This window comes from Salmo salar, chromosome 26, assembly GCF_965601325.2.
Source record: "Salmo salar chromosome 26, fSalSal1, whole genome shotgun sequence".
NCBI lineage: Eukaryota > Metazoa > Chordata > Actinopteri > Salmoniformes > Salmonidae > Salmo > Salmo salar.
In genome coordinates, this window is record NC_138316.1 from 33002126 (window position 1) to 33017997 (window position 15872).

Below are 15872 nucleotides of genomic sequence, written 5' to 3' on the forward strand. Positions count from 1 at the left end.
CCAACAGTAAGGTCATGGTGGCTGTTTCACTGAGTTATCAAAATACTAAAGAATAATTATTGAGCAATTATGTAATTACCATTTAATTGCTGTGTACATAACAGGACAATTCCGTCTCATTGGGGTTAGGCTAATCATCATTAATCCTGCTGTGTGTGTATGATTCTTTACTGCAGCCAGGCTTCCTGAAGATCTGGAGGCCGTTCTTTCTGTGTGATCTGTCCTTGGCTGTTCTCAAAGACACATTCTGGTGGTTCTTCCTCCACAGATTTAAGGTGACTTCACTCCAACCTTTGTGATGCGCTTTATCAATGCAACCAAGACATGTAACTTTGATACATATATTAATATGATGCAGATGATGGGGGAGACTAGTCTTTTACTCCAGCCTGTACAGTACATCCATCACTGGTAATATAGTATTTATAGATGAATGTGATTTAGAGGAAATGCGTGCAGTGAAAATGATCTTATCTTAAGGTTTCTGCCAGATTTCACAAACTCAGTTATGATATACTCAGTATTAAGCAGAGGCAGTCTTACACGCGTATGCACAATAGAAAGCGTATGCACAATAGAAAGCGTATGCGCAATAGAACTATTGAAATATCAAAATATTGTACGTAATACTTCCTGATAGAGTTGAGTAAATGATGAAATGTATGGCTCTGTGCCTACATTTATTTTAGAATATGTTCTGACAGTTGTTGGATGCTGTCAGGTTAGGTAGCCTGCAGTACCTTACAGTGTGGAATTGTGTGTCAATATCCTCCCAGCCTAATGTGGAGGAGGAGAGCCAGTTGTTTGATCGGCTCTCTGGAGCCTTTGTCTCTCTGCTGATGACCGTTCAGATGGACCTGAAGGACAAGCTCTTTAAGGTACTTATGTATATTTAACGAACACTGTTATCCAGAGAAACTTACATTCAGAGCATTAAGCTATCAGTCATTGCAAGTAGAACCTTCTTCAAAAACAGCTGCTGTCTGTGAAATCACTGCTTGTAACTTACTTGAAGAAAAGACAAGTGAGTGTTTGTGCAAGACAAGGCAGGTGCACCAGTTACAGTAAGGACTGTGTTCCAGGTGTATGCAGACTGCCTGGCCCAGGCGGTCTACGCAGCTTTCTACGGAGCGTTCCCCATAGTCCATGGAACGTCTAGGCCATGACTTCAAGACAGACCTGACTGACCTCATCTCCCTCTGGGTGTCAGGTTAGTGTTATTGTTTGGGACTGGTGATCATGGCGTGCAACCACATCACGCTGTGTTTAGAGAGCGGTTTAACATCTCAATGCATTACAGGCTTTCTAAACAACAAAGAACAACAAAGATCAAATCAAAATGTATTTGTCACATGCTTGGTAAACAACAGGTGTAGACTAACAGTGAAATGCTTACATACGGGCCCTTCTCAACAATGCAGAGAGAACAATAGAAACATTTTAGAAAAAAATTGTAACACAAGGAATAAATACACAATGAGTAATGATAACTTGGCTATATACACAGGGTACCAGTACTGAGTCGGTGTGCAGGGGTATGATATAATTTAGGTAGATATGTACATACAGGTAGTGGTAAAGTGACTACGCAACAGGATAGATGATAAACAGTAGCAGCAGCGTATGTGATGAGTCAAAAGAGTTAGTGCAAAAAGGGTCAATGCAGATAGTCCGGGTAGCTATGTTAACTATTTAGCAGTCTTATGGCTTGGGGGTAGAAGCTGTTCAGGGTGTTGTTGGTTCCAGACCAACAACACCGGTATCGCTTGCCGTTCGGTAGCAGAGACAGACTGGTGTCTTGGGTCGTCCTTTGATAAGAACAACATCCAGTTAGTGTTTAAAAATAGTTTGTCTGTCTCCTGTGTCTCTGTTAGGTGTGAAGCTCACCCTGTTGTCATGGCAGAGCAGGAACCTGGGCTGGCTGGATCCTGTAGACACGTCCGGGAAGAGCCATGGAGAGTCAGCATGTGGTAAGACCTGACCTGTTTCAGATTCACTGAGGGTTTACGTCTACTGACCTGTTTCAGATTCACTGAGGGTTTACGTCTACTGACCTGTTTCAGATTCACTGAGGGTTTACGTCTACTGACCTGTTTCAGATTCACTGAGGGTTTACGTCTACTGACCTGTTTCAGATTCACTGAGGGTTTACGTCTACTGACCTGTTTCAGATTCACTGAGGGTTTACGTCTACTGACCTGTTTCAGATTCACTGAGGGTTTACGTCTACTGACCTGTTTCAGATTCACTGAGGGTTTACGTCTACTGACCTGTTTCAGATTCACTGAGGGTTTACGTCTACTGACCTGTTTCAGATTCACTGAGGGTTTACGTCTACTGACCTGTTTCAGATTCACTGAGGGTTTACGTCTACTGGCCTGTTTCAGATTCACTGAGGGTTTACGTCTACTGACCTGTTTCAGATTCACTGAGGGTTTACGTCTACTGACCTGTCACATAACGCTGTGATGTAGTGAAGGCATGACTTGATAGTTAAACGTTAAACTGTCCAGTCATCCTGACTGTGGTGCCGTGGCCTCGCTGAGTGTTGGCACACAACAAACCATCACTGGACTGTGGACAGATTTAGAGGAGGGACATAACTGAATACTTACCAGAAAGTAGGCTATGAAATTCATTCACTTATATTCTCACAATATTCTGTTGATCTTGGTTTGTAGCTTGTGCTCATAACTCTCAGCCATGGATTTATACAGTGTGTGTAACTGATTATCTCTCTGTGGTTTAGATTTGTCACTAGACAGGAGAGTGTGTAATGTTAGTGCTGTTTGAAAGTGTTGTGGTGTTCTGGGGGTTCCGTGCTAAGCTTCCAAACACTCCAGACTCTCCGGGGGAAACAAGGTTCAAATGTATCAAGTTCAGCTGCTGCCAGGGCCTTCCTGGGTCTCCCCCGAGTCTCCCCCTGGAACCCCCTACACCCTCCTCGTTTCCCCTCTCACCCCTACCCTTCCCTCCACACATGCTGTTGGCATTAAGCACACATGTTGTCTCATTTGTTCCTGCTTCGCCACAAATGCATGCAGGGCCTACTGCCGTCCGCTGTGCTTAAAGTGTGTCTCTGGATCGTAGTAGATCGTTCCTCACATTACTTTAACAAGTGGAGAGTTTGCTGCTGTGCAACACTGATGCTGATGTTACTGTAGCTGATTCCACTCATCACCAGCGTTCATGCCACTCTAACTCGGTGGTCAAAAGTAGTGCACTACATAGGGAATTTGCTGCCATTTGGGTTTAGACTAAACCTAATGACCTGTTTCAGACTGACTGAGGGTTATTCTTTTCATTATCCAAGTTCACAGTATTGTTGAATAATAGAGGACCATACATGGTGTTGAGACCAGTCAGGCTACTGTTCTGCCTGTCTCAGGTTCCATCTTGTTTTGGTGATGTTCTTTAGGCCTTTTGGTTGCAGACCACAGGACAAACATAATATACAACAAACTGGAATAAAGGAGACTGGACTACACTTAATATTTGTATGGTTTCTATTTATACAGCCAAGCAAAAGGTCAGGAGAATGTCTTGGAATGTTTGGGATACATGTTTGACTCCCTACAGATGTAGGATCTTAATTTGATCACCCTGTTGAAGGAGAACTTTCCTGCAATGCAGGACATTTAAAACTTGTAGTGTATTTTAGGTTTTGAAAAGGTTTCTGAAGTTTGTAATTTCCACTGTGTCTGTCTTCCATTATATATTTATTTTAGGTCTAAAGAAACATGAAGAAAATGCAGTCTATTTCAGAAGAACATAATAGCATACTCTGAGTCCTTATGTTAGGCCCCGATTTGGCTATGCCATATGGTTGTGGGCTACACTACTTCATTGGGCTACCGAGTGGCGCAGCGGTCTAAGGCACTGCATCTCAGTGCTAGAGGCGTCAGTACAGACATCCTGGTTCGAATCCAGGCTCTATCACAACCGGCCGTGATTGGGAGTCCCATAGAGCGGCGCACAATTGGTCCAGCTATAAGGGGTGCGTAACTGGTGGCAGGGAAGTCAGACACAGGAGAGCAGAACTGGGTAATAACCAGAGCAGTTTAATGATCAAAACCAACGGCATCCAGAATAACAAAATTTGGGTACAAAACCCATCGTGCACCAGTCACAATGTGCACAAGCACTTACAACAAACAATTTCACACACAGACATGGGGGGGAACCGAGGGTTAAATACACGACAAGTAATGAGGGAAATGTGAACCAGGTGTGTGGGAAAACAAGACAAAACAAATGGGAAATGAAAGGTGGATCGGCGATGGCTAGAAGACCGGTGACATCGAACGCCGCCCGAGCAAGGAGAGGAACCGACTTCGGCGGAAGTCGCGACACCAGCGTCGTCCGGGTTTGGCCGGTGTAGGCCGCCATTGTAAATAAGAATTTGTTCTTAACTGACTTGCTTAGTAAAAAAGAAGGTACAAAAATATTAAGCAGACATGTTTGCTTAGAATTCCGTGGAATTATTTTATAGTATGAAGAATGCAATTGAATTTAACTGAATAAAATATAAATTATATTTTCTCCTAATGATTGGAGGGAGTGCGCACATCCAGCTATTCTGTGTTGACCAGTTAACAAAGAAACAGGTCCTCCTATATGCTTCATTTAGAGTTATTTATGCAACATTAGTTGTGATACAAATGTTGGGCTGTATGTTTATATTTTTAATACATTCTAAGGCTGTATGATGTGACTCTAATGATGATATGAAAAAAGTTGCATGAAAGGCATGAGCTCTGCTTGTTTTTTGCGCAGGCTGAACACACTTCATCACTCTCATTCACAATTTGACAAGCACTTGATCATGCCTCGAATTTCCCAGTGGCATCCCATTTGTGTGGCCGTAAAGCCCCCTAAAAAAATCATTCCATTTGCGGCCAGTGGATGTTGTGCCCTTGGACTGAATATAATTCCCTTCTCCCGACTGCGTGCTCCGAAGCACCTCACTCACATGGCTCTCTCAGATAACTAAATTCTTATTAGCCAATGCACGTCACGTGATCGGGTCCTTTTCACAGGCTACAAGTGAAGACGGACACATCTGGTGCACAACTGCGCGTCCTAAGCGCATATTGAAGATGTTGGAAGAACTGTCCACATTTACTTTTTGTCTGCCAACAAGATGAATAGGCCTAATGAACAGCAAAAGCACTAGCCTATGTCAATCTACTATTCCCCATAGTACAAAAGTTGACCTATTCAATTTTTCAACTTGTCCTTCAGTGTGTCACGTGAATACTCATACTTAAATTGTATTATTTAAAGTGAGTAACGGAAAAACAAGACACAGACCGACAGCTAACAGATTTGCAGGCTAAACAAACAGCAGTGCAAATACAACTACCCACAATCAGACAGGTGAAAACAAGCTCCCTAAATATGACTCTCAATCAGGAACAACGATGTACAGCTGTTCCTGATTGAGAGCCACACCAGGCCAACAAAGAAATACACAAACTAGAAAAACCTAGAACACCAACACTAGAACATATACCAAAAACCCCGGAACACATAAATACAATACCCCTCTACATACACATAACCCCCAAACCATATAAAACAAATACCCCCTGCCACGTCCTGACCAAACTACAATAACAAATAACCCCTATTACTGGTCAGGACGTGACACAGTGTGAGAAATAAATATTGCAAACATAGTCTGAGACAGTTGTGGGATGCGATAGATCCCAAATTAATACAACCACTAGCATCAAAAGACCTTTTAAAAGCAATGATGCAACAGTTTGTAACGTTTAGCTTAAAATGTTGATAAACTATTAGGCTATTTCTTCACATTATAAGTGCAGCAATGCGCACACGGCAGTAGGATATAAGCGCAAATGTTCCAAAATGCAATCATTTAGCGGAAAAAAACACCATTCTCAAAAGTGACCGCAAATGCGATTATGCTGTAATTCTTCATTATAAAGGTGCATTTTTATGGCAAAATGTACCTTCCCCAAACTTGAAACTCACGCGCCACCTATGTATGCCAGTTAGGCTCTACACTGGTTGTAAAGCGGATTAATGTGCTTAATTGTAAGAAGTTATTTGCCCACATTAGTTGAGACACTAACCTTATCAAAAAATATAGGCCTATGGACTAGGCTACATGAGGTGTGCAACCATGATTTAATAAAGTCACAAAAAAAGGTATGACGTGTTTCTTGCCTTACTGCTCACAAGCTGGGCATCATTTACTATTGATAATATATCATTCACAAGTGATATTGTCACCCATTACACTATTCTTAATTTAATATTGTTTTTACATTTACTAAATAATATATTTGTGATATTTGTTTCAATTTAGAATGGACATTATCATGCACCTGTCTCAATGCAATTAAATAGTGAATGGAGGACACTTTTCCTGTGGGTCATTTTCATGCCAGCCAGGTAGGCTATACTCCTGTTGTAAAGAGAAGCAATATGCTTAATATTAGGAAAGCTGAGAAATAAATATAGTAGGCCTAGCCTTTAGAAAGCTGATGGGATCAGATTTCTAATAGAGGCCATCAAAACTCTGTTTTCTCATGCAATTGCATAGCCTATAGAAATGTTGCTCAACATGAGCACATGGCCTCTCATTAAATGTTTGATTAGATTTTCGAATACATTTGCATTGATGTCAGTGTGATTAGAGGGACGATATAGTCTCCTCTCTCCTTTATTTTCCTAACCAGCAAGCCTAACCTCCAGTTATCTCTCTCCTCTATGTTTCTAGCAAGCCTTGCTAGCTCTCTGTCCTCTGTTTATAGCAGGCCTTGCTAGCTCTCTCTCCTCTATGCTCCTAGCAGGCCTAGCCAGCTCTCTCCTCTCTCCTCTGTGTTCCTAGCAGGCCTAGCCAGCTCTCTCCTCTCTCCTCTGTGCTCCTAGCAGGCCTAGCCAGCTCGCTCCTCTGTGTTCCTAGCAGGCCTAGCCAGCTCGCTCCTCTCTCCTCTGTGTTCCTAGCAGTCCTAGCCAGCTCTCTCCTCGCTCCTCTATGTTCCTAGCAGGCTTAACCAGCTCTCTCCTCTCTCCTCTATGCTCCTAGTCAGCCTAGCCAGCTCTCTCCTCTTTCCTCTATGTTCCTAGCAGGCCTAGCCAGCTCTCTCCTCTCTCCTCTGTGTTCCTAGCAGGCTTAACCAGCTCTCTCCTCTCTCCTCTGTGCTCCTAGCAGGCCTAGCCAGCTCTCTCCTCTATGCTCCTAGCAGGCCTAGCCAGCTCTCTCCTCTATGCTCCTAGTCAGCCTAGCCAGCTCTCTCCTCTCTCCTCTGTGTTCCTAGCAGGCCTAGCCAACTCTCTCATCTCTCCTCTATGCTCCTAGCAGGCCTAGCCAGCTCTCTCCTCTATGCTCCTAGCAGGCCTAGCCAGCTCTCTCCTCTCTCCTCTGTGCTCCTAGCAGGCCTAGCCAGCTCGCTCCTCTGTGTTCCTAGCAGGCCTAGCCAGCTCGCTCCTCTCTCCTCTGTGTTCCTAGCAGTCCTAGCCAGCTCTCTCCTCGCTCCTCTATGTTCCTAGCAGGCTTAACCAGCTCTCTCCTCTCTCCTCTATGCTCCTAGTCAGCCTAGCCAGCTCTCTCCTCTTTCCTCTATGTTCCTAGCAGGCCTAGCCAGCTCTCTCCTCTCTCCTCTGTGTTCCTAGCAGGCTTAACCAGCTCTCTCCTCTCTCCTCTGTGCTCCTAGCAGGCCTAGCCAGCTCTCTCCTCTATGCTCCTAGCAGGCCTAGCCAGCTCTCTCCTCTTTCCTCTATGTTCCTAGCAGGCCTAGCCAGCTCTCTCCTCTTTCCTCTATGTTCCTAGCAGTCCTAGCCAGCTCTCTCCTCGCTCCTCTATGTTCCTAGCAGGCTTAACCAGCTCTCTCCTCTCTCCTCTATGCTCCTAGTCAGCCTAGCCAGCTCTCTCCTCTTTCCTCTATGTTCCTAGCAGGCCTAGCCAGCTCTCTCCTCTTTCCTCTATGTTCCTAGCAGGCCTAGCCAGCTCTCTCCTCTCTCCTCTATGCTCCTAGCAGGCCTAGCCAGCTCTCTCCTCTTTCCTCTATGTTCTTAGCAGACCCAGCTCTCTTCTCTACAACCCAATTAGCTCCTGTTGGCTGTAGTCTCCTCCACAGCCTGTTGGGAATCCACAGCATTGAGTTAGAAATGTGTTTACATTTTGAACATGTTACAAATTATCTGCTAAGACTAACTTTGCGTGACTTGGCAGAAGCTTTCACCTTGCTCAGACTTTGTTTGGGTCAACCTTATTCGGGGGTTTGCTCTCTCAACTTGACTCTTCATCTGTCAGAGCTGCTCAGAGCCAGATGTGAACCCCAACAGAAGGTAAAGCTCTCATCTATCTGCCTATATGTGTGTGTGTGCCCGTGTGTAGGGTGTGTAGGGTGTGTGGGTATAGTGTGCGTGTGACCGCCTGCCAATACACTCTCCCCTCAATCTGACAGCTCTCAGATTTCACTCAATACAATATACATTTATGAGGGAGTTATTACAACATGTGGTCTGTGTGTTGACATATTTTTATCCGCCACTGCATCAAATTAAGAGATGTATCCAGGACTGTTATTCTGATGTACCTTATCAGACAAGGAATAATGTCATTCATGTGTCTCGTGCATCTCCCTGCTGGACCCTTATCTAAATTAAACTTTTCCCATTTGTATCTTCCCAATGTGTTTTTAATATTGTTGGGACAAAGGACAGCAGATTTGATTATCTAGTCCTTTAGTCATATAAGATGGGAACTAGTCTGGTTAACATCTCTGGAGAGAACTCCACCGCAGTGAGACAGAGCGTTTTATTAACGTCAGCAGTCTGAAGGACCCAGACCTGCAGCAGACCTGCAGCAGACCTGCAGCAGACCTTTAAACTGTGATAAACTGCAGGATGTTGTTTTAGGCCGTCAGTATTAAGAGACTAATGGAAGGTGTTGTTAGAATGATATATGGATCTGTAGGGGGCTTGACTCACCATCTCCCAGCCAAGCTCACATCCTGAAAATATCTTTCGAGATCCTAGAAGATGCTGTAAGATCCTACAATATCTTAGAGGATCACCAGGCAGGGATACTTGTCTCTTGTCAGGGTTTAACCGGTAAACCCACAATCCAATAATACTGTATGCTGTTGTTGTATGATATAAGGTATAAAACATTATGGTACATGAGGCATTGATTAATGCTCAATTTTAAAATCAAATCTTCCTACCATCACATCTTTGGCAGTATGACACTAATTTTGATCCAACTTTGCAAATCAATTTCAATGGAGGTACATAACACACTCCCCACCTCTCGTCATGATCTGTTCCATCTTTACCGAGAACCATATTCCAGATTTTAACAGGGTCATTAGCATCGCGGTTATAGAACACAGTATGATGGTGGAACCCTATGCCATTCTGTATATCAGTGTCTGTGTTTAAAATAAAAAACACTTAAGTTGTCAGATATTTGCTGGTTTATTATCCATATGACAGCAGCACAGCGGATCCTTTTGATATTCCTGCCGAGTTATTCCTAGAATGTCTTGTATTTTGCTGTTCAGTTATTCCTAGAATGTCTTGAATTTTGCTGTTCAGTTATTCCTAGAATGTCTTGTATTTTGCTGTTCAGTTATTCCTAGAATGTCTTGTATTTTGCTGTTCAGTTATTCCTAGAATGTCTTGTATTTTGCTGTTCCTCGAATGTGTTGTTGGCAGGTTGTTGTTTCTCTGGTTCAAACCGAACCCTCTGCTCACGCTCCTGGCCAGCGAGGATTATGGGTAGTGGCAGAATGAGGGCATGGTTTATGTCCCCAAAGATGCCGCAGCAAAACACATCTTAAAAAATAAATAATTTACACTCCAAACACCACATAATAACTCATATTTGGTTTTTATATAAATAACACAAATAATAACTTACAACAATAGATAATAACACAAACGTTATAGGCCAGTATGGAGATTTTGCAGTTTAGTTGTAACTGTGCAGACAGAGTGAAACGTTATTTAAAAGGCCTTCCTGTAGGTAGTGAGATGAGTACGGTATGTGTGATGTGCTTCAGGAACATCCCAAAACAGAAGAGATTAAAGGAATGAAGTGGTTAAATGAAGCCTCTGGTATGTTGCTGCAGTTAACTTAAATTCCTTAGTGAGACCAACAATACCTTAGTAAAGCATTATGGTATCTGGCAGAACATGGAATGTCTCAACAGAAAAAAAGCCTGTATATGTCCCAAATGGCACCCTATTTTCTGAGTAGTGCACTACTTTTAACCAGGGCCCATAGGGCTCCAGTCAAAAGTAGTGCACTATATATAGAATAGGGTGCTAGTTAGGATACATACCTCATCTCAAAGTTAAAAAAAAATACCATTTAACACGTCAGGTGCATAACAGAGATCAACGCTAACAAGTGATTTAATTATAGTGGAGGAAGATCAAGGCATACAGTATAACATACACATTTAACACGCTGTGTGTTCTGGTCTCTCTGTACTTTAATCCAGATATCATTCCTAACTTCATCAGCATCAGCAGCGTTACACTCTTGCATTGTTAAATCTGCGTCCCACATGGCACCCTATTCCCTACATAGTGCACTACTTTTTATTACATTAAAAATACTTTATTTATCCCACAAAGTACATTATTTTATATATGTAGGAAATACAGTGCCATTTGGTACACAGTCATTATCAAACCTTAGTAAATTAATCGGGAGTCAATGAGCAGCTGTCACATGTAATTACATATGTATTTTAGTTCGTACATATATATTTATCAGTATACTGTGTGTGTGTGTGTGTGTGTGTGTGTGTGTGTGTGTGTGTGTGTGTGTAATATATATATATATATATATATATATATATATATATATATATATATATATAGATATATATAGATATATATAGATATATATATAAGTCCAGCTTGCTGTCTGTCTTTACATTGATCCAACGTCAAGCCAACTGAGTTTTTGCTTTGGTTGTTCTCTGCTGACAGTTCATACCTGTTAATATGTATATTGTACTGTTTTCTTATTATACTATGTTTAGTTACACTTTATTTTACAGTCTGCTTTCTACCTGCTATTTACTTACATTACATGGAAACAAATTATCATTACTCAGTTACTAGCTCTTAAACATAACATGGAAACAAATAATTATTACTCAGTTACTAGCTCTTAAACATAACATGGAAACAAATAATTATTACTCAGTTACTAGCTCTTAGAATGTTTGGGATGAAATGAAACATGGAGCACTACAATAGGGACCATTTGATATCACATCGTTTCCAATTTTCTTGATTGATTAAGTAGTTTATAATGAAGCAATAAGGCCCGAGGGGGTGTGGTATATGACCACGGCTAAGGGCTGTTATGCATGAAGCAACACAGAGTGCCCGGATACAGCCCTCAGCCGTGGTATATTGGCCATATACCACAAACCTGAGGTGCCTTATTGCTATTATAAACTGGTTACCAATGGAATTAGAGCAGTAAAAGTACATGTTTTGTCATACCGGTGATATACCACGTTTCTCAGACAATCAGCATTCAGGGCTCAAACCACCCATAATAATAGAAATTATAACCAGCTGTTTGTTTTTGCAAATTCCAGGTAAATACCAACTGTATTTTATTACTTCTCCTATATTCATTACACTATTACCCATTATAATAAGGGAAGTAAAGCTAGTATAATAGTACAACTATTATCAATAATAATACTTTTCTTGAGTAAAGTAAGTGACTGATCAGCTTACTTTGACATTATGTTTTGACATTGCCTGGAGAATTCAGTCAGTAGGAACAGTTTTATTATAAATGTTCTCAAACATCCCTTTTCTAATTCCTTTCCCTGTATTACGTTTATCCCAAAACAACCATTATGTATGCTGAAACAGAGTGCTTGACTTCATCCATATCAAGGATATTGTTAGTATTATTGACCACTACCTGTTTTTTTTTATATATATTTCCACACAGAGAGGTTAGAATAATACTGTGAACTTTTGAAAATCATGATAATTCCCTTTTAGTGTAAGAGCTGTTTGAGAAAACTGCATGACATTTCAGCCTGTTTTGGTGGGATGGAGTTTTGGCCTGCCTGTTGACATCACTAATAAGAGAGTTTCAAATCTCTCTGCCAATAACAGATAGTTTTCAGTTTTCCCCTCCCCACACAGACCACATACTGTCCTAGCTAAATTCTTGCTTGAGAAACTTGCTCTTTGCTAAGAAGCAAATGTTGTTTCTTTTTCACCATTTTTATTGAAATCAATCACAGTAAGGTACTTAATTGTTACTCAGAACAGCTGCATTGGACCTTTAACATTCGCACTCCTGAGGAGGACCGTGCATCAGTTTTAAACTAACCTTGGCTCATGAAGGGATAAGTAACTACAGAACCTATTTACATTGTAAAAGCCAGGAGAGTGGTGTTGTTGATAATGATGAGTAGTTGTATTTTTTTCTGTGTTTGACAGCTAATATGACGTGACTGAAGTGGTATACTGTACAGACTGGAGTTAGATTATATTAAATTATACAACAAAGATCTGCAGCTCAGTTGTCACAACGTCCAAAATCCCAACATGGGTCTCTTCATCCAGACGTCACAGCTTCAGTCCTTTCTGTTCTCAGTCTTTTCTGCTCTCTCAGTCCTCTCTCCTATCCTTCTTTCCTCCTCTTTCTGTCCTCTCTGCTCTCTGTCCTCTCAGCTCTCAGGCCCATCCTCTCTTCTCCTCCTTTAAAGCCCCATTTCTCTCCTCTCCTCTTTCAGTCCTCTCCTGCTCTCCTCCTCTTTCAGTTCTATTCTCCTCTCCTCCTCTTTCAGTCCTCTCTTTCAGTCTTCTCCTCCTCTTTCAGTCTTCTCCTCCTCTTTCAGTCTTCTCCTCCTCTTTCAGTCCTCTCCTCCTCTCAGTCCTCTCTTTCAGTCTTCTCCTCCTCTTTCAGTCTTCTCCTCCTCTTTCAGTCCTCTCCTCTTTCAGTCCTCTCTTCTTTCAGTCCTCTCTTCTTTCAGTCCTCTCCTCCTCTCCTCTTTCAGTCCTCTCTTCCTCTCAGGTTCCAGTCACCTCTTCCTTTTTCAGTCTCCTTCTCTCAGACGCCAGTCCTCTCCTCCTCTCTGCATTTCATGGGAATGAAGTGGGAGGCGACGTGTTCCCTCCTGGTCTTCTTCCCTCTCAGCGGTCTGCCCTTTTGAGACAGAGCAATGAACATCTCTTTGCCGTCTCTACTCGACTTAACAGACGAGTAAGCGTTGAAGTAGTTTTCTAGGAAAATCTCCTTGAAGTTGCAGTTCTCATTGTAGATTTTCTGTAAATAAATAAGGACACAAAATGGGACGATATTAGGCGTGAGGAGGGTTATAAATATTTTATGCTTTTTTTACGTGCTTATGTTTCTCCTATTTATATATGCATCATGTTATGGGTATGCTTGTAATTGTTAAGGGCTGAGGAGTTTTTCAAGATAAAAAAAGAAATGGAATGGAGCTAAGAATGGGCAAAATCCTAAAAGAAAACCTGATTCAGTCTGATTTCCACCAGACACTGGGAGATGAATTAATCTTTCAGCAGGACAATAACCTAAAACACAAGGCACTGTACAGTACAGTGCATTCCAACCCTGTCCAGCAGAGAGAAGGTAGTTTAGTTAATTACCTTGCCTTGCAGCAGGCCAGTCCTGTTCATGGAGATATAGTACTGACTCTTCACTCCTTTGATAGCTAACACTCCTCCCTCAGACACCGTACGGACCTCCAGGATACCTACAGGAGACAGAGGGCAGATATATATATATATAGTATACAGTGCCGAGTGACAGTCTACACACTCCTTGCACAGTTTTCAGATTTTGCTGCCTTAAAATTAAATCTAAAAAATGATTTTTGGTGTGTAGACTTTCCCTAGGGACTGTATATACCCTTTGAGCAACAATCACAGAGGACATACTGTACCTATAAACCTAACAATCACAGGACAAATATCTAAATACTACAGAAGACTGTCAAATATATCAATACCCACAATATATACCTATCAATCACAGTACTGATATAAGAGACTACCACAGTATCTAAATATATATAATATCAGAGAGTCCCAGTCAGGACAGATAGTAGGTATGAGACCATAGAGACCTAATAGCCAATCCCAGTCAAGCGTTCCTCTCCTCTTCTTAGTATTAATTTTCATTAATCTAACAGGAAGGAGGTCTTACTGGTTAATCAGTCTGCGGTTAGGTTGGTCTCTGGATATATCCAGGCAGGCCCTCCTGTCTCTTCTCTGGGTGGCCATTACTAAACCACAGCTTCATGCCACGCAACATATGGGAGGCAGATGAGGCATGCTCCCCCGGGACTGAGAAAACAACCTACTCTCCTGCGCTTTGCACGCTACACCCCAGCCCCATCCTCAGCCCCAACCTCTGCCCCAGCCCCAACCCCAGCCTTAGTCTTCAGACCTATGTCTCAACTCTCTCTCTCACTCTCTGTGGGAGAGGACCAAAAAAACGTCTTTTGCTTGTTGGTTTGCTTTACGTCCATGGAGCACCGCTGAGATTAACAACATCATTTAGATATCTCACGGGATACTCAGATATAAAGTTGATGTGATTTATTTACAACTATTCAAATATGTTGTTAAACTCTTATTCAATTGTTAAAGTCAATTTTACATATCACAATAATTTATATGCATTTAAATATATTATAGACAGTATATGATAAACAAAACACTCTCTTTCTCTGTGAAACCGAACAACTGACTAGAATCGTAGACTAGATTTATCAATCTGTCAAATCTCATAAAATCACGCGTTTCTAAACATTCATAATTTTTTTATGTCTGGATTTACACAAAGAACTCGTTTGGATGCTACAGCAATCAGCTCATTTCCCTGAGATACTAGATCGATGCCTAGCTATAACAATACTTTCTTTTTTTATACATGCATACGTTTGATGTTTTATTACAGGAGTAACAGGAGTAACAGGGCTCCGGGCAGCCGAGCGGAAATGGAGGAAAACTCGCCTCCCTGCGGACCTGGCATCCTTTCACTCCCTCCTCTCTACATTTTCCTCTTCTGTCTCTGCTGCTAAAGCCACTTTCTACCACTCTAAACTCCAAGCATCTGCCTCTAACCCTAGGAAGCTCTTTGCTACCTTCTCCTCCCTCCTGAATCCTCCTCCCCCTCCCCCCCCCCCCTCCTCCCTCTCTGCGGATGACTTCGTCAACCATTTTGAAAAGAAGGTTGACGACATCCGATCCTCGTTTGCTAAGTCAAACGACACTGCTGGTCCTGCTCACACTGCCCTACCCTGTGCTTTGACCTCTTTCTCCCCTCTCTCTCCAGATGAAATCTCGCGTCTTGTGACGGCCGGCCGCCCAACAACATGCCCACTTGACCCTATCCCCTCCTCTCTTCTCCAGACCATTTCCGGAGACCTTCTCCCCTACCTCACCTCGCTCATCAACGCATCCTTGACCGCTGGCTACGTCCCTTCCGTCTTCAAGAGAGCGAGAGTTGCACCCCTTCTGAAAAAACCTACACTCGATCCCTCCGATGTCAACAACTACAGGCCAGTATCCCTTCTTTCCTTTCTCTCCAAAACTCTTGAACGCGCCGTGCTTGGCCAGCTCTCTTGCTATCTCTCTCAGAATGACCTTCTTGATCCTAATCAGTCAGGTTTCAAGACTGGGCATTCAACTGAGACTGCTCTTCTCTGTGTCACGGAGGCTCTCCGCACTGCTAAAGCTAACTCTCTCTCCTCTGCTCTCATCCTTCTAGACCTATCTGCTGCCTTTGATACCGTGAACCATCAGATCCTCCTCTCCACCCTCTCCGAGCTGGGCATCTCCGGCACCGCGCACGCTTGGATTGC

At 42.5% G+C, this 15872-nt stretch overlaps 1 long non-coding RNA gene across 1 annotated transcript; it reads left to right on the forward strand.

The window, feature by feature from the left end:
• The first annotated feature begins 775 nt into the window (after window positions 1–775).
• On the forward strand, window positions 776–15608 carry LOC106587634 (uncharacterized). Its single transcript, XR_006762232.2, has 4 exons — window positions 776–878; window positions 1083–1210; window positions 1875–1970; window positions 15421–15608. It is a non-coding gene; the product is annotated as an uncharacterized LOC106587634 (long non-coding RNA).
• The last annotated feature ends 264 nt before the right edge of the window (window positions 15609–15872 follow it).